Source organism: Panulirus ornatus, chromosome 12 (genome assembly GCF_036320965.1).
Source record: "Panulirus ornatus isolate Po-2019 chromosome 12, ASM3632096v1, whole genome shotgun sequence".
In the NCBI taxonomy this organism is placed as follows: Eukaryota; Metazoa; Arthropoda; class Malacostraca; order Decapoda; family Palinuridae; genus Panulirus; species Panulirus ornatus.
In genome coordinates, this window is record NC_092235.1 from 22876491 (window position 1) to 22888990 (window position 12500).

At 45.7% G+C, this 12500-nt stretch overlaps 1 non-coding gene across 1 annotated transcript; it reads right to left on the reverse strand.

Moving 5' to 3' along the window:
• Positions 1–4362: 4362 nt before the first annotated feature.
• Positions 4363–4510, reverse strand: LOC139752281 (small nucleolar RNA SNORA64/SNORA10 family). Its single transcript, XR_011713532.1, has one exon. It is a non-coding gene; the product is annotated as a small nucleolar RNA SNORA64/SNORA10 family (small nucleolar RNA).
• Between the last annotated feature and the right edge of the window lie 7990 nt (positions 4511–12500).

Here is a 12500-nt window from a genome sequence, read left to right on the forward strand (position 1 = left end):
GGGGGGGGGGGGGGCCATGAACACAGCATACTGAAGGTGGGGGAGGGGCAAGTGGGCGGGGGCGAGGCCACTGAAGAGCGTAATGCTTGTGCTGAGCACAATGACACAACCAGTGGAGAATAATGGGGGCCCACTCCTGAGGACAAGTAGTGAGCACATAGTAGACAGGTCTCGTGCCGAGGACAGACAGGCCACGTGCGAGGACACTGTGGAGGGCAGGCCCGGCCGGGCTGGCGACAGGTCCACTCAACGAGCGAGGGCCCAATCAGCGGTATGATGAACGAGCGTGACGGTCTGATGGGCTAATTACAGCGCGTTAGCATTAATTGCTTGCTTGCGTGCGTGTGAGAGAGAGAGAGAGAGAGAGAGAGAGAGAGATAGAGAGAGAGGAGAGAGAGAGAGAGAGAGAGATAAGAAAGGAAAGGATAGACCAGATAGATACATACCTAGTTAGATAGATAATTTCAATAGACAAGAGAGAGAGAGAGAGAAGAGAGAAGGAGAGAGAGAGAGAGAGAGAAGAGATAAGAAGGACAGGATAGATATATACATAGGTAGATAGGTAAACATAGATAGATAGTAGATAGATATATACATAGAGACAGAGATAAATAGAATACATAGAGAACAGAGATAATAGATACAAGAGACAGAGAGAGATAAGATAGAAATAGAATAGAGAGAGAGAGAGAGAGAGAGAGAGAGAGGAGAGAGAGAGAGAGAGAGAGAGAGAGAGAGAGAGAGAGAGAAGTGTAAACCACGTGAAATCCACAACGCGTACTAATAACACGAACAGAGCCATTTCAAGAGCACGACTGTGAATGGCGTCCATCATTTTACACAAAAAAAATGGTACGCATGCGGCATCGCTGTGAGGGGGGTCCCCCCCCTCCCCCGCATCGGCCCGTCGCTGTGGGGGGAGGGGGGGTCCCCCCCCATGAACAGGGATATGGTAACTGCTATGAGGGGAAAGGGAGGGAGGGGTGGTGCACTAGTGAGCGTATGGGTAGTATCAACACCGACGAGAGGCCACCGAGTAGGATTCCGGTGCAGCTGTCGTAGGCCACCGAGTGAGGATACCGGTGCCGTCGTGGGCCACCGAGCGAGTATACCGGTGCCATCGTAGGTCGGACCGAGCGAGGATACCGGTGCCGTCGTAGGCCCAACCGACGAGGATACCGGCCATCGTGGGCCACCGAGCAGGATACCGGTGCCGAGTCGGGGCCAACCGAGTGAGGATACCGGAACCAGTCGGGGCCACCGAGCGAGGATACCGTGCCGTCGTAGCCACCGACCGAGGATACCGGAGTCGTCCGTAGGCCACCGAGCGAGATACCGGTGCCGAGCCGTCGTAGCCAGCTGGAAGCGGCGTCCTCGAGCCGTCAGGGTGTCCACTCCAGTGACACACCGGTGCCGTCAGGGAGCATAAAAAGGTTTCCCCACAGGATTTTGATGATATCTCTAGAATACTATCCATCTGGCGCGGACCCGAAATATAAGCCAGGTTTTAACACACACACACACACAACACACACACACACAACAAAGACAACACCTATCCGTAACTATCCTTAAACAAGTTGTAACGATCCACTAACTACCCATGCCTCTCCCAGCCTAAATCCTGCGTGCGTTGGGATGAAAAAAAGTTGCAAATACATCAATGAAATATCTATCCTGGAGAGATAGATAAGGATAGAAAAGGAGTAGATACATGGTGCGGCCGATCTCGGGTCATTAAGGGCCATAAACCGCCCTTCCTGGGAGTACGGTAGAGTGATAAGTGTCATCCAAACAAATTGATTACGGTCGTGAGTGACCCTTGATGGACAAAAGGATTACCCGTTAAGGGCCATTCTGAGGAACATTAACTGACACGCAATCTGGCGCCTTAAGGACACTGGACTTCGGCATGGGCGAGTTTCCCGTGGACACTGGTTTGGGAGTTTCGACTCTAATTTTATCATCCCGGGGGGGTGAGGCGCACATACTCATCATGACCCCGGTGGCCCTTACAGACACAGATCTCGCGCTGTGCCGCAGGTGAGAGAGAGAGAGAGAGAAGAGAGAAGAGAGAGAGGAGAGAGAGAGAGAGAGAGAGAGAGAGAGACCTGGTAACTGTGCCCCCGGACAGACGAAACCACAGACAGGACGATAACAACCCCGTCAATTCCAATCACAAGAACAGACAACACAGACACCTAGACAGACAAGAGGACAGACAGACACAGACAAGAAACAGACAGAACAGAACTAGACAGCAAGAGACAGACAGACAACAGACAGACAAGTACAAGAGACAGACAGACAGACAAAGACAGACAGAACAGACAGACAGAAAGACAGACAAGAGACAACATGAAAGACAGACAGACAGACAAAGACAGACAACAGACGCGAGATCTGGTGGCCCACACTGCCCTCTTCAAAAAAACAGACACATAGAACCACAGCGGACAGAAGACATCCCATATGTGTGTGTGTGTGTGTGAGTGTGTGTGTGTGTGTGTGGAGTGCGCTTCTCAAGCGTGTTTACGAGCGCACTTAAAACAGGCCGAGTGCGCGCCGCGCGCGCCCAACAGCCCCAGCCCCCTTTACCGTGGTCACCTCGGAAGGACGTCGGTGTGATGTGTGTATCATAATGCTGCTACACCACACACAACTCACACAACACACACACACACACACACACACACACACACACCTCGAGCATATGAAGATGTGTGTGCAACAACACCGTGCGTGAGAGAGAGAGAGAGAGAGAGAAGAGAGAGAGAGAGAGAGAGAGAGAGAGAGAGAGAGAGAGACCCTGTCAGACCCAACGCCGACCCACCCAATTGCACTTTCGTGTAATAATCACATCATCAGGGAGACACAAGAGAACGAAGAGACGAAGCTAGGTCGCCATTTGTAAACATGTAATTGTCCAATATATAGATAATATATTATATATATATATATATATATATATATATATTATATATAGTTAAATGTAATTATGACCCTCTGAGTCTTGTAATAATGCCTTGTGGTCATGTCATCATAGCGTTCCCTCGAAGAGACAAGTCCACATCACAACTAAGGTGTTCGTTTTCCCCTCGGGGCTGGTCCGAAATGGGACCCTGGGCTTAGGCCGGTGTGTGTGTGTGTGTGTTGTGTGTGTTGTGTGTGTTGTGTGGGTTGTGTGTGTGATTTACACAGGAGTACTAGACAGGACATACACAAAAGGGGTTAAGAGACGCGCAACACGAGTGTAAAATCTCCTTCTGTAACACACAGACACACACCACACACACACACACACACACCAAACACACACACACACACTCACATTCACACAGACACACAACACAACACCGAACACACAACCACACACACACCTACACTACCCCTGTGTACAATTCTGCGTTACAATCGCCAACACCACTTCACTGACTCTGGGAAAGAACAAACAATGCTTCAGGTCCTGCAATCATGATCTTCTCTCTCTCACATCTCACTCTCTCTCTCTCTCACCTCACTCTCTCTCACAACTCCTTATCTATCTATCTCTCTTTTACCCTTCCATAACTTCCCCCAACAACAACTAGAGTTATTTCTGGAGTTATCTCTCTCTCTCACTCTCGTCTTCATCAATCCTTCCTCTCTCTCTCTCCTCTCTCCTCTCTCTTTTTCTCTCTCTCTCACCCTTCCATAACTTTTTCCACTGTTTCTCCCCTTTCCCCCCCCCCACACACGCCCCTTGCCCAAAAGAGAGAGAGAGAGAGAGAGAGAGAGAAGAGAGAAGAGAGAGAGAAGAGAGAGAGAGAGAGAGAAGAGAGAGAGAGAACAGATAACTTCCAGAAAATACCTTTTTTGGTTGTTGTGGATGGAAGTGAAAAAATAGATAGATAGATAGATATATAGATAGATAGATAGATAGATAGATAAAGAGAGAAGAGAGAGAGAGAGAGAGAGAGAGGAGAGAGAGAGATAGAGAGAGAGAGAGAGAAGAACAGAAACTCCGGATCATAACACTTGTTGTTGTTGTTGTTGTGGTGTGTGGGGGGAGAACTGAAAAAGAGGGGGGGGGAAGGGGAGAGAAAAGAGAGAGAGAGAGAGATAGAGAGAGAGAAAAGGAGAGAGAAGAGAAGAGAGTAAACAAGAGTTTGGGAACCCGAAATAGCGGACACAAAGCCCGAGGGGGGGGGCCAATCTTCATCCACCAATCCCCAATTAGAGAACCACCAAACCCAAAACACACACAAAACCACACACACCACAACACACACACCACACACAAAATGGACCACCCCCACTTGCCCAATGTAATTAAGACACGGGGGAGGGGATTAATCAAGAAAAGGTGTGTCTCTCCCTCCTCCTTCCCCCCCACACCACACACAAAACCCCCACAGCAAGGGAGTTTTGGGGGTGTGGTGTGCTCTTCTCTCCCTCCCCCTTTCCCCTCCCACACCCACCCACACACACCCCCACGCAAGGTGATGTGTGGGGTGGGGGGTGGGGGTGTGGGGTGGTGTGGTTGTGTGGGGTTGAGGGGTGGGGTTTTTTGTGGGGTGGTGGTGGTGTGGGGGGGTTTGTGGGGTGTGGTGGAATGAGACTAGGCTAATTTAGCATGTCAATAACTCGGGGGTTAAATTACAGGGGTGACGCAGGGGGAGAATAATGAATTTGGGAGATTTCTTCTCTCTCCCTTCCCCACACCCCCACACAACGCAAAAATTTTGGGGTGGTGGGGAGAAGAAGAGGGTGAGGTGGTGTGGGGAGGTGAAGGGGTTTGGGGGGAAAAAAAAAAAAAAGACAACAATTTTGGAAAATAGATTGGTGTGGGGTGTGTTTTGTTTTTTAACAGGACAAGAGGGAAAAAAAAACCCCACCCCCCCAAAAAAAAAAAGATACAAAAATAATACAAAATTGACATAGGGGAAAAAAAGGGGGTAGGGGGGTTAATATTCAGACAAGCAACAATATTCGCCGATATTCGAGGGAAAATTGGTGGAATTTCGCGTTTCACTGTCCAAGTGCAGATTTTCGAGTGATGTGAATTATGTCAATTTAAAATGATGTGTTTCTCGTTTAAAATTTTTCCAAAAGGGAAAGGAACAGAGAAGGGGGCCAAGTGAGGATATTATCCCTAAAAGACCCCAGCCCTACGCTCCCCTCCCTAATGCAGGAAAGGCGAATAGAAAATGAAATATATATAAAAAATTATATAATAAAAATATATATATATATATATATATAAAATATATATATAATATATATATAATATACACACTAGCGTCAATTATACGTATGTATACCAGCGTTACATATGTGTAAATATACCAAAGTCACATATTACGTATGCATACATATTGATAGCACATATAAGTATATATACGTCACATATATATGTATATATAACAAGCATCATATAATGAAAATACTGCACAAGGTTATTATCATCATAACCAACCACTCACAACCATTTTGAATAACATTTAAACTTACAATACTCAAATGACTGACCAAGAGCCAGCACGGGCCAAATCCGTGGACGGGTTCGAACCCTAGGCGTCTGTGTGTGTGTGTGGCATTCGGCCCACACCCAACCAAGGTGTTCATCCTCCCCCTCCTCGAGACTGGCAGATAAATGGGTAACCTAGCTTAGGCTGGGGGGGGGGGGGGGCCGCGCACACACACACACACACACACACACACACACACACACACACACACGAGGAACCTACCCCATTTACGGGCACCCGAAATACGAATCCACTAACTTGAGATGATGAGTACAAACCCGACCACTTAGGTAAACACAGGGACGTGAATCATGGGGGGGCTGGGGGGGGGGAGTGAGGGGGGAAGGGGTAGTTGGGGGAAGGAGGGGGTGGGGAAGTGGGTGGGGGAAGTGGGTGGGGGAAGTGGGGTGGTTTCGTCCAGCCCATACATAAATATATATAAATATACCCTCGCCCTTCCCTCCCTCTCCCTCCCTCCCTCCCTCCACCCCACACACACACTGACCATCCATTCCCCCCCCCCCCCCGTCCCACGCGGTCAAACAGACGCATAAACACCGACCCTTGACCTCTGACCTCGTGGGGGTCCGGCACTGAGGCCTTTGTGTTCTCTTCGCGAAGCTAAGAATGTAAACAACGACAGGCCACAACAGACGAGGAGCTCATACAGACGTTCTGACACGCGTTAAGAACACATGAGTCACCCTTATGATATATATATATATATATATATATATATATATATATATATATATATATATATATATATATATATACACACACTCGTACCTATGATTAATACCTACAAAAAACGAAATATGACAAAATACGTGAAGATTAACCCTGAAAGAATAATCAATTAATCCAACACAAAACATGGGACCAAAACCGAATTGAATCCGATTAATGGGGGATTGATCACACGATCATATCAACGGTGATGATCAGTTTACCGGATTAATATGACTTGACGAGACTGATCACACCGGTTCAAAGGACCGATCAACGGTGACGATCAGTTTACCAGATTAATATGACAGACCAGACCGATCACACCGGTTCACAGGACCGATCAACGGCCATTAATCAGATGAATCCACAATGAAGACTGATTGATCAACGCCTCTTCCCAAATGAGCAATTAATCCCCTTTGACCCCCCCCCCCCTTCACAATGGAACCATCAAAAACAGACCAGAAGCAACACACCCGAACACGACTGACCCCCATTGATCATTCAAAACAAATCGAATTAATCAACGAGTGAGATAACAAAAAAGAAAAAAAAAATACACGTATATATATATACAGCGTAAGAAACCATACATGAATGTATATGTAATATTTGTGTGACTTACCTGCCTATCTCCTTCCCTGATTTGCCAAAGATGAACCAAACACATATACATAACGGAATATCAAAACAATGGAATATCAAAACAATGGAATATCACGGAATATCAAAACAAAGGTGGAATATCAAAATACTAGTGAAAGATTGGATCTTTGAACTCACGTGTTCGAAGCCTCGCTGTCATGTGGGGGATGAACAAGGCGATGAACCCAGGTGGGGAAACTGGTACCAGACGTGTTCTTCACGACCTAAGCCTCTGATTGGAGGTCATACCTGAAGAAGGAGGATAATCAATGATTGGGGTCATACCTGAAGGAGGATAATCAATGATTGGGGTCATACCTGAAGAAGGCTAATCAATGATTGGGGTCATACCTAAAGTGGGGTAATAATCCAAGATTCATTCTATCATGTTTGTGTTATTATGACAACTTTTCAAAGATTGGGCACTGAGGAAAGATTAGTAATATAGAAATTGATAAAAAAGAATATATGTATACATATATGTATAATCCAAACACACACACACACACACACACACACACACGTGTAAACTCCCTCGCCGTAAAATATATAATTAAATTTACAAAAAAAAACCACTTTAAGTAAATTACTGATTTAGAGACACACGGAATCTAGTTTTAGATACAGTGGTTTTTTGTTTCTTTCCACAGTGGTGTGTGTTCTCTTGTGTGATTCGATGGAATACAAGTTTTCTGTGCTTGATTTAGAATGCTAAATCTTATTATTCTAAGATACGCCAAAGTTATAATGCTCTTACGAAAACAAGGATGAAAACGAGAGAGGTTATTTTACGTAAACATAGGTAAAAAACAAACAAACTTGTAAATGAATTAGTACAATTAATGGAATCATCACCTAAGAATTCCCTTGGCAGCTGATATTCACATTAATTTTGTTGTTATTTGGAAAGATGAACAAGTTTGTTTATTTTTTTTGGGGGGGGATCGTCGCCATTTGCAACGCTGGCCATTGTTTACGTTCGTGTAGACGCGAACGGATTCCAACGCATACTCGACCCCGCGTGACGTCACGCAGCAGAAAACGCTGGTATTTTTAGACGTCGAGAGACTTCAATCTAAGGCAAATCTCAGGTGTTAGGATGAGAGAGAGAGACGAGAGACATGGCGCGTTAGCTACTTCTGGCATTTCATCAAAGCCTAAAAATAGTCCTCCTCTCTCTCTGAGAGATGTACTTACACACACACACACACACACACAGACACACACACACAACACACACAGCTGTTCAACCGCACTAAATATAGAAACCATATCATTCGCCTATTGGCCAGACAGACGTGTTGATGATAAAACCCCCCAGCGAGTCATATCCTCTGGCGTCTGACTATCCCAGCGAACACGAGCGTCATCAGACACACACATCCTGGCGATCGTGTTCTCCAGCGATCAATAAAACCCTCCGTGTTGTTGAAGGCATGTAAACAACCTCGAATTGTTTCAAATGGATAACTGGAAGGATGGGATATTTTCCGGGTCCATGCGTGGGTGTGGGTTTGACAGGTTTCATACCCACAGTAAGTGTTAAGTTGGCCCGGTTATAATAGACCACGGAAGTGTCAAGTTGGCCCGGTTATAGACCACGGAAGTGTCAAGTTGGCCCGTTTATAGACCACGGAAGTGTCAAGTTGACCCGTTTATAGACCACGGAAGTGTCAAGTTGGCCCGTTTATAGACCACGGAAGTGTCAAGTTGACCCGTTTATAGACCACGGAAGTGTCATGTTGGCCCGGATATAATAGACCACGGAGGTGTCATGTTGGCCCGGTTATAATAGACCACGGAAGTGTCAAGTTGGCCCGGTTACAATAGACCACGGAAGTGTCAAGTTGACCCGGTTATAATAGACCACGGAGGTGTCAAGTTGACCCGGTTATAATAGACCACGGAGGTGTCAAGTTGGCCCGTTTATAGACCACGGAAGTGTCAAGTTGGCCCGGTTATAGACCACGGAAGTGTCAAGTTGGCCCGGTTATAGACCACGGAAGTGTCAAGTTGGCCCGGTTATAATAGACCACGGAAGTGTCAAGTTGAGTGGTCAGTTCCAAACCTAACCCCCCACCTCCACCCCCCCAGTGCGTGATGTCAACAAAGCACCACGAGTGACGGGTGTCGAACAGCATATTTTTTTTTGACCCGTCCAAAACGCTACGACCACAATTACCGAAGGTCACGCCCTCAGGTCTGGGGGGGGGAGGGGTCAGAGCGTGGGAAAGATAGCATTTCACTCGTTCATTACAGACGTCGGTCAATCGGGCCATTCCACGCTTTGAACACTATCATGGAATACCCGTTTTTTAAAGACATTTTTTTCTGAAACCTTTCCCACAGTTCGAAACGCTTCGAAGCCCGTTCACTCTGGGGGGGTTCACTTCAACGCTTTGAACCTTCTCAGGCGCAATGAGAACATATGTGATCTCTTGATATATGCTGAACATCTAAAGGTGTTCAAGACAGCTCAACTGGTAGTTCTATCTTGATCCTAACTACCTAAACGACCACTGGCAGTTAAATTGGGCCTGTAGGCCTAAAGTAACCCAACCAGCCATCGTCCACTTGCGTCAAGTGTTTTCGAATCGTGAGATCTCGATATGTGGCGAACAACTCACCTCTTTCTCTTCTCTCTTTCCTCAGGACACCATCCGCTATTGGGGAGTCGTGTTCACAGCCGCCCTTGGCAGTAATACAGTCCCGGAGTCGCTGGTGCTTCGTGGATGCCCCTGGAACTGTGTGTGTGTGTGGGTTCGTGGACGCCCCTGGAAGTGGGTGTGTGGGTTCGCCCGTTCGCCTAGGCCGAACCCATGTACTGGCGGTCGAGCAGACGACCCGACAACACAGACCGACTCAAAGAGTCGCCCCATGTTTCGAAGCGGCAAGCTGGGGTACGGGTGTGTTTGGGTTTGGTTCGCCCCACAGACAGAAGGCCAGCAGTAAAACGTAATAAAAAACCAAAAAAAACCCCACCCATTTCGTGATTTTTTTGATATACTCTTGTGTTCTAATTAACGTGAGGTAATGCATGTATTCTAATTCAATGTTGTGTGTTTTCTGCTTCGTCCGTTTCACGCAGGCAGGAGGCACGCCTAGTCGAAACAGTATCGAACCCTGGGTCTCACACTGGCACGAGACAGTAAGACGGAGTCTGGGATACACGCCCACCCCCCCGCACCCCATCAAGTCTCGACAGAAAATGGAAGAAGCAAAAGAAGAAGAAGAAGAAGAGAGAGAGAGGAGAGAGAGAGAGAGAGAGAGAGAGAGAAGAGAGAGAAAAGAGGAGAGAAGTTTCCCCGAGCGTGAACCCGAGCTTCGGACTTCAAAACGTGGTTCCCCTGAGACGACCAACTCATCCAACTGACAGAAGTGATTCCCCCAAACATCATCAATGAGGGGGCTGTCCTGGCCAGTAGGGGGGGCTTTTTCTGCCACCCGGGGGGGGCTGTCCGGGGCCCGCAGTGGAGCTTTCGGCCACCCAGTGGGGCTGTCCGGCCCATCAGGGGGGGCTTTCTGGCCAGTCAGGGGGGGCTGTCCGGCCAGTATGGGTTTGGTTTCGCCCACAGACGAAGGCCTTAAACGTATACAAAAGAAAAAACCCATTTCGTGATTTTTTTGATATACCTGGTGTCTAATTAACGAGAGAGAGAGAGAGAGAGAGAGAGAGAGAGAGAGAGAGAGCTTCGCCCGAGCGTGAACCTGGAGCTTCGGGACTTCAAAACTGTGGTTCGCTGGGGACGAGCCGTTCTAATCCAACTGACGAATGAAGTTGATTCTCACCACTATCAGTCAATGAGGGGGCTGTCCTGGCCAGTCAGTGGGGGCTGTTCTGGCCAGTCAGTGGGGGCTGTTCTGGCCAGTCAGTGGGGGCTGTTCTGGCCAGTCAGTGGGGGCTGTTCTGGCCAGTCAGTGGGGGCTGTCCTGGCCAGTCAGTGGGGGCTGTTCTGGCCAGTCAGTGGGGGCTGTTCTGGCCAGTCAGTGGGGGCTGAGTAACAGAGTAATTTTATACTTTTCTAAAAAGTAAGAGTAAAAAGTAAGAGTAACCTTATATTTTTCTGAAAAAAATAAGAAAGTAACCATATATTTCCTGAAAAAGTAACAAAGTAACCATATATTTCCTTAAAAGTAACAAAGTAACCATATATTTCCTTAAAAGTAACCATATATTTCACTAAAAGTAACCATATATTTCCTTAAAAGTAACAAAGTAACCATATATTTCCTTAAAAGTAACAAAGTAACCATATATTTCCTTAAAAGTAACAAAGTAACCATATATTTCACTAAAAGTAACCATATATTTCCTTAAAAGTAACAAAGTAACCATATATTTCACTAAAAGTAACCATATATTTCCTTAAAAGTAACAAAGTAACCATATATTTCACTAAAAGTAACCATATATTTCCTTAAAAGTAAGAAAGTAATCATACATATCCTTAAAAGTAAGAAAGTAACCATATATTTCCTAAAAAAAATACAATGTAACCCAAAACTTTCCTTCAAAAGTACCAAAGCAACCTTATATATCTCTAAAAATATATATACTTAAGTCGTTAACTTTTTGAAATACTGGAGTGGAAGTAAATCAAAAAAGATAATCTACTTAAGTGACCAAGTGTTGTATCTTTCCTTAACAACACCTTATTAATAACCCCACCTTATTAATAACATCTTATTAATAACCCCACCTTATTAATAACATCTTATTAATAACCCCACCTTATTAATAACATCTTATTAATAACCCCACCTTATTAATAACATCTTATTAATAACCCCACCTTATTAATAACATCTTATTAATAACCACACCTTATTAATAACATCTTATTAATAACCCCACCTTATTAATAACACCTTATTAATAACCCCACCTTATTAATAACCCCACCTTATTAATAACCCCACCTTATTAATAACCCCCCACTTCAATAATACACAACACAAACACATGACGGATCGGCAACACCAAAACATATTACAGTCAACCAATCAGGGTCAGATACATGATTTCTATCCGATTTACAGGAATGTTTACGGCTTCTGCCTCGTATTTACAAAAGGCGAGGTCTTGTTATTTACATGTAAATATTAAAATGCGTTAATTGTAAATGGGTTCGTATCAAGAATAATTTTTTTTTCACCGACCCTGTTTTTTTTGTTTGTTTATTTTACAAAAGAAGTTTAAGGGTTAAGGTTGTACTTAAGGGTTAGGTGGCGTGTTTCAAGGGTTAGGTGGCGTGTTTTAAGGGTTAGGTGGCGTGTTTTAAGGGTTAGGTGGCGTGTTTTAAGGGTTAAGTGGCGTGTTTTAAGGGTTAGGTGGCGTGTTTTAAGGGTTAGGCGGCGTGTTTTAAGGGTTAGGTGGCGTGTTTTAAGGGTTAGGTGGCGTGTTTTAAGTGTTGAGTGGCGTGTTTTTAAGGGTAAGGTGGCGTGTTTTAAGGGTTAGATGGCGTCTTTTAAGGATTAGGCGGCGTCTTTTAAGGGTTAGGTGGCGTGTTTTAAGGGTTATGTGGCGTGTTTTAAGGGTTAGGTGGCGTATTTTAAGGGTTAGGTGGTGTGGCGTGTTTTAATGGTTAGGTGGCGTGTTCTAAGGGTTAGGTG